This window comes from Otolemur garnettii, unplaced genomic scaffold (assembly GCF_000181295.1).
Source record: "Otolemur garnettii isolate 467f Iridium unplaced genomic scaffold, OtoGar3 scaffold00070, whole genome shotgun sequence".
Classification (NCBI taxonomy): Eukaryota; Metazoa; Chordata; class Mammalia; order Primates; family Galagidae; genus Otolemur; species Otolemur garnettii.
In genome coordinates, this window is record NW_003852465.1 from 6,484,458 (window position 1) to 6,497,054 (window position 12,597).

At 35.9% G+C, this 12,597-nt stretch overlaps 1 protein-coding gene across 1 annotated transcript in view; it reads left to right on the plus strand.

Annotated features, from left to right (window-relative positions):
- Positions 1 to 12,597, plus strand: part of ARID2 (AT-rich interaction domain 2) — a 185,849-nt gene that overhangs the window by 24,176 nt on the left and 149,076 nt on the right. The window lies entirely within an intron of this gene.

Consider the following 12,597-nt stretch of genomic DNA (forward strand, 5'->3'; position numbering starts at 1 on the left):
TGCTATGGTGTCACAGCTTATGGCAACCTCAAACTCTTGGGCTCAAGCGATTCTCTTGCCTCAGCCTCCCTAGTAGCTGGGACTACAGGCACCTGTCACAACAACTGGCTGTTTTTTTTTTTGTTTTGTTTTGTTTATTTGTTTTAGCAGGCCTGAGCTGGGTTTAAACCCACCAGCCCCAGAGCATGTGGCCAGTGCCCTAACCACTGAGCTATGGGTGCCCCCATGCTAGAAGCTTTTAAAATTTTGTCTTTGTTTAGGTATATGTTTAGGTATATGGGCTTTTTTCTTTTATTCTTAGCACTCTAAACCATTTCAATCTAACATACATTGAATTCTGTGGAATTTCTGGTTATTATTTTTCAAACTCTTCATTTATTTTTTTCTTTGCTCATGGAGCTCCTTTTAGGTGGATTACTACTAAATGTTACTTTCCTCTTATTGGCTTAACTTGCTTTTATGTTATTTATCTTCTTATCCATTTTTGAGGTTCTTTGGGACATTTCCTGAATTCAGTGTTAAACATTACTAAATTATTCTTTAGTTCTTTTCATTATGTTTATTCAAATCACTTAAAATTCCTCTATCTCAATGATTATATGTATTTTTACAGCAGTATCTTGTTTGTTACACTTAATTGATTATATCTGCTACATATTTCTAATATTGTCCCCATGTCTCACTAAGGCTATTTATTATGGCTGCTTAAAATTCTTTTTCTGAGTAGTTCTGCCTTTTCTTTGATTAGATATTTTCTTGTGGATGTACAGTGTGTGTGTTTGCCTCTGCCATATCAGTGCTGCTCAAATGTCTCTTTACTTTCCCCCATTTCTTAATCTTTTATAATCTTTACGTTGAGCTCAACTATATTTGGTATTTTGTCTACTTGTGGCTCTTATTTCTTAGGGACATCTCTCTGTAGTCACTGTTTATACTAGTACGGTATCTTCATCTCTTCTGTTTTAGTCCTGACATCTGTCACTGCTGATTTCAATACCAAGGTGGTAGTTTAGGCATCATAGGCCATAATCTGCATAAGAAAATCGAGCCTAATAAAAGGGCATACAAACTAGAATTTTAGCCCCAGTTTTATTCTTCCTATCAAGTGAGTGGACTCTGGGTTTCATGTTCATGATATTTCTCCGTGAACATGCCATGCCATTATCTGTATCTTTAAGGGTTGTTGATCTGGTTTCTGAGATGCAGCGATGTTTATATTATTATTACCTTAGCAGGATTTATGGGAAGGAGACATCAACCAGCAGATGGTGCTAGTCTTTTACCTTTTTAGAAACCAAAACCTGTATCTTAACTTTTATAGGTGATGGCTGTAAATGATCATTAAATGTCTTTCAATTTTAGAATATCTTGGAATAGTAGAGTAGTTTTAGAAGGTACAAGGAAATGATGCGTTTTTAACAATTTATGTCTCTTGTCACTGGTTATAGTATATTTTGAAAACCTGATATGACAGAAGTTTAACTGACAAAGTATTATGATACTTTGTGATAACTTATTGCACAGTAAGAACTCAATAAATGTTAACTGTGATACAGTCCTGGTTACTGTGCTAATTGTTTTATATATGCAATGTTAGGGTAAGACCAGGATGATTTCTCTAATGAGTTTTAACTTAACAGGTTTATAAGAATTATGGATTACTGTTGTCTCTTAAAGTCTTTTACTCAAAAATTAGTAAATTACATTGAAATCATAAAATGTTTTGTTTGCAATAAGGGGAAATAGTTGAAGGAAGAAACTTAGAGATTGTTATTATTGAAAATTGAGACCTAAAAAGTTTTACATAGTTCATTTATTTTGTTTTTGTTTTTATTTTTTGGTTTTGGGGTTATATTTAGGGTGATTAAGCAGAACCATTAAAATTTTAGATTTTCTGTTATTTATAAAAAATTACAAGTTGTAAAGGTGATAGAAAAGCTCTTTACTATGTGCTTGTATATTTTGCACTCAAATGCTAAAATAAAAAATAAATAAGAACTCACTCTAGCTTCTTAAAGCAGTTTACATTATCACCATTTCTCGACTAGTTTTTCTTTTAAGACTAGTATTCTTAACAATTTAAATTTATTTTTAGTAATAAACCTTACATCTGGCCTTCACCTTAAAGTGTAATTTTCTACCTATGTATTGTACTTCCTCATTATAGTTGTCCTTGCTGGTAGAGCTCAAAACAATGATTGTATAAAAGACCTAGATTGGAAAATTGTTAGCTCTATGTAGCTAGAGACCTTTTTTTTTTTTTTTTTTTGCTTGATGTTATATTTAAACAGTGAAACCACATACTGCCTTTTAAAAAATTAAATAATTTACACACAGTAAAATTTACCCTTTTTAGTACTGCTCTGTTGAATTTTGAGAAAATATTAGCAGTTGTTTAAGAACCATCAGAATGAAGATACAGAATACTTCCATTACCCCCAGTGTTCTTTCATGTCCCTTATACCCAGCCTAACTATACCTAGTAGTTTTGGCAAGTGCTTATCTATTTAATACTCCTCTACTTTTGCTTTTTTAAGAATGTCATATAAATGGAATCATATAATATGTATGTAGCCTGGCTTCTTTTTCTTAGCATAGTGCTGAGAAAGACCCAGTTCAAATAATTGGGTTTTAAATGGCTTATAAGTCAACATTTAGGTTTGGTTTCAAAAAGTGGACATTTTTTTCTTTGTCAAAATTATGTGGGTGAAATTCTGTATTTACCGAACAGGTCTATTTAAGAGACTTTAACTTGGCGTGTTTTGTTTAAGAGGTTTTTTATATTGTTACTTGAAAATAACAGATTTTTTTTTCCCCAGTGGTTTGAACTATTCTGTCAGTGAAGAAGTGCATCTCTGGCTTGGCGCCTGTGGCTCAAGTGGCTAGGGCACCAGCCACATACACCTAAGGTATACGAATTCAGCCTGGGGCCGCCAAACAACAATGACAGCTGCAACCAAAAAATAGCCGGGCGTTGTGGCAGGCGCCTGTGGTCCCCACTACTTGGGAGGCGGAGGCAGGAGACTCGCTTGAGCCCAGGAGTTAGAGGTTGTTGTGAGCTGTGATGCCATGTCACTCTACCCAGGGGGACAGCTTGAGGCTCTGTCTCCAAAAAAAAAAAAAGAAGTGCATCTCTAATGACTGGCCAGGAATGGCAAATCATTAAAAATACCAGCACTCTGAGCTTTGGATGTACTGTGGAATTAAGAGTCTATGTCTTTCTAAAACCTCTTCACCCTGTTATTGGTAATCATGTCTTATTGTGGAGGAGTGAAGTGATGAGGAAGGTTCAATAAGAAATCATTAAAAGACATTTGAGGTATAGATAATTGGGACAGTCATGAGGTTCTCTATGGACCCACTTCTCAGTGAAATTGATATTTTTTAAAAAGCAGTCATTTGAAATGTCTATAAACAGCCGTAAGCGTGCATAGCAAATTTATACAAGAAAATGTGTGTTTTAAAACTTGGTATAAACAATGAAAGTCTGTCATATTTGAACCAAGATCCACCTCTTCTTTCTCTTCTCCCAGCTCAGTGAGATGGAAGTCTGGTTCAGCCAAGAATACAAATTCTCTGTTTTTTCACTTCCTAGTTGGAGGGTATTTTTCTCAAAGAAACAGCATGTCAGTACCTATCACTGATGCTAAGTTCTGGATGAGTGGGGCTGAAAAGCTGGGATTCACTTTTTTTTTAAAGACAGAGTCTCACTTTGTCCCTCTTGGTAGAGTGCTGTGGTGTCATAGCTCACAGCAACCTCAAATTCTTGGGCTCAAGCTCTTCTCTTGCCTTAGCTTCCCAAGTAGCTGGGACGACAGGTACCCACCACAACGCCTGGCTATTTTTAGAGATGAGATCTCACTCTGGCTCAGGCTGGTCTTGAACCTGTGGGGTCAGGCAATCCCACCCGCCTTAGCCTCCCAAGTGCTAGGATTACAGGTGTGAGCCACTGCGTCCAGCTGGATTCACTTATGATACCCATTTCCCACTCATGGCATGGAGGCTGTATCTCAGTGCTACTGAGAATACAGGAACCTCAGCAGCCATGTCCCACCTTGTAAGGGAGCAATTCCATACTGGGATAGGTGGTAAATTAAGAAGACTTGATGCTACTGCCCTCACTCCACCAAATGTTCTTGCCCTAAGGTTGGTTTGTCACTGAGAACTTGCATCATTGTTTCCACTTTTAGCACCAGAGTTACTGCTCAGAGACTTGCTTAGGGGGAGAAGCAAGCTATAAAACAGACTTGTCTTGTTTCCAAAGCAGCTAACTTCATTTGCAACAGTGTGTAAAGAAGTTCAGACCTGAGAGTTTTCTCAAAAGCATAGGGAGGGTGTGGTGAAACACAGTTAGAAAGAGATGGTAGATGGATTGGAGATAAATAAACCATAGGCTGGCTAGATTGCTGGAGAGAACCTGAGAGAGAAAGAGCTTGAAGAATAGAATCCCTCTTGGGGTCAGAATAAATCTCAAACATTGGCCTTTCGAACTACATCATGTTCAGAGGAACTCAGATTTGTTTGAGTCAGCCTGTAGAAAAATTTATGCTTTGGGGGGCATTTTTGAAAACAAAAAATCAGTCATACCTAAAACTGGGTATGGTCAAGGAAAGAGAAAAAGAGAGAGCCCTGCTAGAACCACTGCACTGCCCTCCCACCTAATCTCATCTGTTTGGGAATACTCAAGTTTGTGCCTCCTAAGGAGGAACAAGAGGCCTTTACACAGGGTAGATCAGGAAATAGACTTCACCAACAGTCTAGCAAATCATTAGAGAAATAACAATAACAAACCTCAGGGGCAAAACAATATGCAGAGTGGCTACAATATATTATCTAAAATGTCTAGTTTTCAACAAAAAAAATTATATGACGCATAAATGACTAGGAAAAAAGCAGGCAATTGAAACCACCCGTGAAAGCAACTAGATTTTGGATTAAACATCAAATAGCCATTATAAATAGGCTGAGAAAAATAAAGAAAACCATTATTAAAGAAATAAAAAAGGTATGATGACAGTTTGTATCAAATAGAGAATATCAGTAAAGATACAGGAATTATTTTTAGAAAGAACTAAATGGAAATTCTTGAATTGAAAACTACTGAAATTGAAAGTCACTAAAAGGACCTCAGTCATAGATTTTAACTGGTGGAAGAACAAGTTAGCCAACTTAAAGATAAGTCAATAGAGATTATGCAGTACGACAAGGAGAGAGACAAAAGAATGGAGAATAATCAGCAGAGCTTTAGAGAAATGTAGGAGACAAGGAGGAAAAAGAGGGGAAAAGCCAAAAAAATTGAAGAAACAATGAAAACTTTAATTACCAAATTTATTTTTAAAATTATCGAAAATATTAATCTATATAACCTGTACCCTCAGTGAATCCAAGTAAAATAAACTCAAAATGATCCATAAACACCTTAGGCTAGAGGTAAAGGATATGAAGAAAATCTTTAGAGTAGGCATCCTCAAACTATGGCCCGCGGGCCACAGGTGGCCCACCTAGGACATTTATCCAGGTCGCTGGGTGTTTTTGCTGCTGCTGCCTGTCCTGCTTAGCAGCCGACTCGTCCCGACTCTGTCTCTAAAAAATATAAAAATAAGTAAGAAAGATTTCAACTCAATTACCTAACCATCTATCTTAAGGGACTAGAAAAAGAGGAGCAAACTAAACCTAAAGCAAATAGAGGAAGGAAATAATAAAGATATAAGGAAATATTAATCAAAGAATAGAAAAACAATGGGAAAATCAGTAAAACCAAAAGATGTGTTCTTTGAAAATATTGACAAATTTGACAATACCTTAAGCTAGACAGCACAAGAAGAAAAAAAGAGAAGACTCAGATTACTGGAATCAGAAGTGAAAAGGGGCATTGCCACCAATCTTATAGAAATATAATAAATTATAGAGGAATGGTAACAGTTATATGCCAGTAAATTAGATAATTTGGATGATATTCCTAGGACAGCTTTCTAGAAAGTTATAAACTACCAAAATTGACTCAAGAAAAATAGTGTGGCTACGTGTATAGTAAGTAAAGAGATTGGATTGGTAACTAAAAAAAACCCAAAATTGCTCACAGGTAGTGGGTTCTACCAAACATTAAAAGAAAAATTAGTACAGATTTATCTCAAACTCTTGCAAAAAATAGACTTAGATGGGGGCCAGTGTACATCTTGCAGCAGTTGATGGCAGAGAGCTCGGTGACGAGAGCATTCTGAAGGTAGTAATAAGTTATTTATCTTCCCATGGGACTAGAAAAGTAAGAGCCTGGCTTACAATAGAAACTTTTTTTATATAGTGGCTTCTTGAGTTCAGTTATCCTGTTACTAGTTTATAAAACTTCTCACTTCTGTAAAATAGAATATATTCCCTAAGTGAGGAAAACCTTGGGAAGGCAGATCGTTGATGATTGAATCTAAATTTATTTAAAGATTCAATAAAGTTTGGAATTTATAAAAGGAATATCAAATAATAGTTGCATTTAAAGATTATAATATAATATCAGTCTAAAGCCATTACTTTAGTACTGAATATGAACTGAATTCATACTCAGTTTTTTATTACCTAATTGTTGGTGTTACCTTATATTATAAGAATAAAGGATCTTTATGTATTCCGTGAATCATTTTGAGTAAGCTTAAAGAATACAAGTTGGGGTTGAATTTACTGATTTTTTTTTAAAAATGTTACTTTTCTATGCTTCTACATTTTCTTATTCTTTATATCTTAGTTTAATATCACTTTCTCTAGGAGACATATATCATTTTTTAGAGATGATTTGTATATATTTCATTTGAGTATTACAAATCTTTGAGGTTTGCAGTTCAGCTATTTTCTTATTCTTCCCCTTTATGTGTCTATATGTGTGTGTGCATCTTTAGGTATGTGTATATGAATTGTGGCATATATTTTACCACGGGGATATAAACTGCGCCTTCCCAATTAGTGACCCAATATTTAGCACCAGTGGAACTCTTTTTATTATTATTATTCTTATTTTTAGAGACAGAATCTCACAGCACCCTCCAGCTTTTGGGCTTAGGCCAGACTTTAATTTGAATTTGGCCAGTTTTTCCATTAATGTTCCTTTTCTTGGCTTGGCACCTGTGGCTCAAGTGGCTAAGGCACCAGCCATATATATCTAAGGTGGTGGGTTCAAATCCAACCCGACCCACTAAAACAACAATGACGGCTGCAACCAAAAAATAGCTGGGCGTTGTGGCGGTCACCTGTCGTCCCAGCTACTTGGGAGGCTGAGGCAAGAGACTTGCTTGAGCCCAGGAGTTGGAGGTTGCTGTGAGCTGTGATGGCACAGCACTCTACCCAGGGGAATAGCTTGAGGCTCTATCTCAAAAAAAAAAAAAGTCCCTTTTCTCTTATTTGACTTTATAAAAACAAAACACATAAAACATGTAAGTTAATTGGGTGACACCTGTGGCTCAGTGAGTAGGGTGCTGGCCCCATATACTGAGGGTGGTGGGTTCAAACCCAACCCTGGCCAAACTGCAATAAAAAAAAATAGCCAGGCATTGTGGTGGGCGCCTATAGGCCCAGCTACTTGGGAGGCTGAGGCAAGAGAATCGCCTAAGCCCAAGAGCTGGAGGTTGCTGTGAGCTGTGATGCCACAGCACTCTACCGGACAACAAAGTGAGACTCTATCTCTCTTTTAAAAAAATAATAAAAAAAATATATATGCACATATATATATATAAACATATATATGTATGTTAATTAAAAATAAAATAAAGCCACCCCCCCCCCCAAAGATACACAGATGTATATAGGAGGCTGCAAAGAAGTTCTCTCCCTCCCAGGTTGCTAAACCATTTTGTTAATTATTATAGGAAGCTGGTTGTTGAGATTGTTGTTACTACCAACACACCATGCAGCCATATCATACAACATGATATAGCCATCATACATTAAATGAGCATTTAACTATGGCATTGTGGCCAGAGAATCGTTTTTGGCTAAAACTTAGATTATTTTCTAAGTTTTCAGTTTACTGCTGTTCTTGATCTTAAGCTATGGCTGTGGTTCTCAACAAGGGGAAGTTTTACCCCCCAGAGAACATTTGACAATGTTTAGAGATATTTTTGATTGTCATAACTGGGGAGTGCTACTGGGATCTAATGAGTAGAGGCTCGGGATACTGAGAATGTCTTAGAGAGTTGAGGACAGCACCCTCTGTAAGAAAGAATTAAGGTGTTCAGAATGTTCATAGTTCTAGAGTGGAGTAAACTTGAGCTAGAGTGATTTTTTTTTTTTTTTTGAGATGGAGTCTCAAGCTGTCCCCCGGGGTAGAGTGCTGTTACATCACAGCTCACAGCAACCTCCAACTCCTGGGCTCAAGCGAGTCTCTTGACCCAAGTAGCTGGGACCACAGGCACCCGCCACAATGCCTGGGTATTTTTTGGTTACAGCTGTCATTGTTGTTTGGTGGGCCCAGGCTGGATTCGAACCCGCCACCTTAGGTGTATGTGGCTGGCGCCTTAGCCGCTTGAGCCGAGCTAGAGTGATTTTGCTGTCATTCTCTGAGCAGTGATTCTTGAAGGTTTGAGAGAAAACCATGCTTTCTTTTAGTGTTTGGTTTATCTATGCTTTCTTTTAGTGTTTTCATACTAGTACTCTTTAGCTTAGGACATAAGTTGGCCACCAGAATATCTAGCTCTGAAAAGGTTTAGACATGTGCTATCTCAGGGAAAACCTAGAGGAACTATTTTTGGATCACTGCTCTCTATGCCTGACCCACTCTACCAAAATGTGTATTTCTACTCTCAACATGGCCTTACCTAAGCTGCTTCATTGGTTTTTTTTTTTTTTTTTTTCCCTGCCCTTTGATTTTGGTCTGCCTTTCATTCTACACAGTAGGACTCAATCATTGAGTCCAGGTAAGAAAGGAAGTTAAGTTTTCAATGCTTTTTCTCTCAGAAGTTCCCAGATTACTTTTGAAAATTTATTCATTCCTATGAGGTCTGAGCATTAAGTTTGCAAACTTATCCTAAAAAAATGCTACATGCCCAGAACTGTTGTTGTATGGCACACAAAAACACACAACAATCATGAATGCCACTCAGCAAGATGCTGCCACATGTCAGCATGAACACAGTTGTGATTTATGAAGGTTATAAAACCTTCCAAGTTGTTTGTATAGTGTTGCCAATGTAAGCACAGGATGGTTAGTTTGTGAAATTGTCAGACCTCGTATAATGACAGCTTTGATGGTCATTCCAGAAAATGAATTCCAAAATTGCTTTGAAGGTTAGACTAGGCACTGGCATTTTAACATAGATTCCTACGGGGAGTACTTCAGACGTGACTATAGTGTTATTTAACAATGAGGTATGGAGCACTACTTGTAGGATGAGTTCATGAAGTTAATTGTCTAACCTTGTATTCTAATAACTTTATACTCTGAACATTAGTAGTTTTGTGTAATGGAGAAAGGCATTACAAAGCATTTAAAAGCTCTACCATATTGGAATTTTCTACTATAAGGCAGAAGAAATATTAAGTCTTAGCTCTGCTAGTGTCACATGAACTAAGTGATTTGGTGAAGCTGTGATTCAGCTTCAGGTATATCTGATGTAAAAGCATGCTGTGTTAATTCTACTACAAGATGGATGCAAATAGAACTTAGTTTAAATACATTAAGGAACTAATATTTTCATTGTATGTTATTTAGGACTCTCTTTTCCTCTGTTTTACTTGAGATAATTTGTTGCTGATGTTTATCTCAGTAATTTCTAGTAGATAAACTTAATCCTTTTGAAGAATGTTATTAATCTATATTGTTTTAATAGTGAAAGTGGTACCATCTTTCTCTGAAAGAATTTCCTTCACTAAGTAATTAGCACATTTTTAGGCAAGAGAACATTTGTTTACAACTATTTAGGTATGTACTTTATTTCTAATTAGAGAACTTTTGACAAAAGTTACAATTTTTAGTTCAGACAATATGTTTTTCAATACTGAACAGCAGTGATTTGGTAAATGAAGTCCCTGTAACAGCAATATTGACCTCATCTTGGACCTTGTTAGAAATGCAAATGTTCAGACCCACTGAATCAGAAACTTGGGATGTGGGGAGTGTGTATGGAGGGGCGCGGGGGATAGATCTGGGTAGTCTGTATTTTAAGACCTGTATCACAGATCCCCCAGTGATTCTGAAATTTAGGAACTGCTCTACACAAAGTGACTTATTGAATTAAATCTCTAATTCAGTATACTCGTTCCCCTTTGTTTCTGCCACATTGTAAACTTCTCTTACTTGTTGGGAGATAAATTGTCTAGACTATTGACTGAACTTACAGCATATGTGGAGTGTATAAAGAAAAATTTGAGAAGTATTATTTTAAGGAAACAGGGTAGGTGTATGTATAAATCAGTATAAAATAAGCTCTCAAAAGATTTGATTCAAAATCCTGCACTATGGGAGTATGATTACTTGGTAATTAGGAGTTGCTGAGTTATAGAGAATTCTGAGGCATGAAATGGATAAAAAAAAAAATCCTCATGTCCCATAGAAACTTTAAAAATAGAAATTAGGGTAATGATAATAGATACAAGGAGGGAGTATGCTGAAAACTGTAATCATATAATGAAAAAAAGTTTTATAATGGATAGTCTACAAGTTTTTGGCATAGTAATATATATGTGTATAAAGATCTTGTTTTAAAAATGGTCAAAAAGAATTCCAGATTTGGATACCTACAGTAGCACTGTTAGTGATTGAGAATGCTTATTTTTTAATTACAGTATAGTGATAGTATTAGTGCCCTAATGTATCCATAATGACTAAATTACCATTGACATAATAGTATATTATGTATAATATCTATGAAATACAATAACATTAAATGTACAGAGCTGTGCTGTCTGTATTTTCCAAATCTTTGGGTCTTGCTTCTTAATCATTCACAAGGAGTACATTAGTATTGAGGTATTTCAAGGGTGGCCTTAATTTTTCTCTGTAAGTTACATTTGTTCATGTGTAAATTATACTTACTAGTAAACTCTTAACTTGAGTTTATTCCCTAATTGTCTTTCAATGCAGATGCTAAATACTTTATTCTTGTTGGTAAACTAACTTATTTGTTAAATGTTGGTTTAACTTCTATATTAGCCTTTATTAGTGTATTGGCTTAGATTGTAGATCCTAGCTAGAGGGACCTATGTACAAATAAAGTTTATACTATACTCAACAGGTGGGATTTTTTTTTTAATTTTTAATTTTTTTACATATACATGTGTTTATTAGGTTTCCACTTTTTGCCTTCACAAAATTAAAAAGGCTTAAAATTTAATAACAATAACAATGTTTAAGATAAGGACTAGAAACAAGAACCTTGTAAAGAACGAAATAAGATAAATACATTCAGAAAAGAAATCAGACGAGTACTGCATCGAAATATTAAGCAATAATAATAATGCAAAGAAAGTAACGTTCAAATTGTCAAATAAGAGTATGTCTATTATAGAATGCTTTGACTCTGAGGTTCAGTATGGAGTCTTCTTTTTTTTTCCCCAAAGTCTCAAAAAATAGACAACTAATATTTATAAATGAAAGCAAAAGATAATTTCAAAATACATATCATGCCAAATCTTATAAACAATAGAAAAAGAAGAAATACTTCAAAATCATTCTCCTTAATCTGGATATGCCTGATATTAAAATTGGAGAAAATATATTATTATAAAGGGGAAATTACAAACATATTTCACGTATAAATGAAGATGTAATATCCTAAACAACATATTAATAAGTTGAATTAAAAATTAATGTTTAAGTAATGTGCTTTGGTCAAAATTAAATCCAATTTATGTGAGAATTAGTCACTATCTTCTTTTCTTTTCTTTTTTTCTTCTTTTCCTTTACCTCACCAAGATTTTTTTCTTTTCTTCTCATGGGCAGCCTACAACCTGATCAACAAGTTTTAACAACTGGAGAATTCAGTAGTGTTGCTAATAACAATGGTTAAAACTCCAGATGGTAGCTTTTTTTTTTTTCTTTTTTTAGAAAAAGCCTTCTTAAAGATATAGATGTCAAGAGTGGGGGTAACCCCCTCTTAATGTTGTTAATTTGCTGCTTTTCACTTTATTATCAGCTTCAGGATATCTAACCTTTATACCTCTGGATAGAGGCCAGGGATATGTACAATTTGTATGAAAAAGAATGTAAATTGCATGTATATTAGTACTTAACACTATTTTTAATTGTAGTGGGTGTATAGGTAGATAGAGAAGGCAGAAAGAGAAGAAGAGTAATAAGACTTTTGGCTTGAATTGATCTATATTTGCTCTGAAGTTATATTCAGCATATATAGTTTTACTGTACAGTGTTTTTGTTTAGGTCAGTAAGAAAATTGGTCTTTTGGCTCGGCGCCGTAGCTCAACCGGCTAAGGTGCCAGCCACGTACACCTAAGGTGGCGGGTTCAAATCCAGCCCGGACCGCCAGGCAACAATGACGGCTGCAACCAAAAAATAGCCAGGTGTTGTGGTGGGCGCCTGTGGTCCCAGCTGCTTGGGAGGTGGAGGCAGGAGACTCGCTTGAGCCCAGGAGTTGGAGGTTGCTGTGAGCTGTGATGCCATGG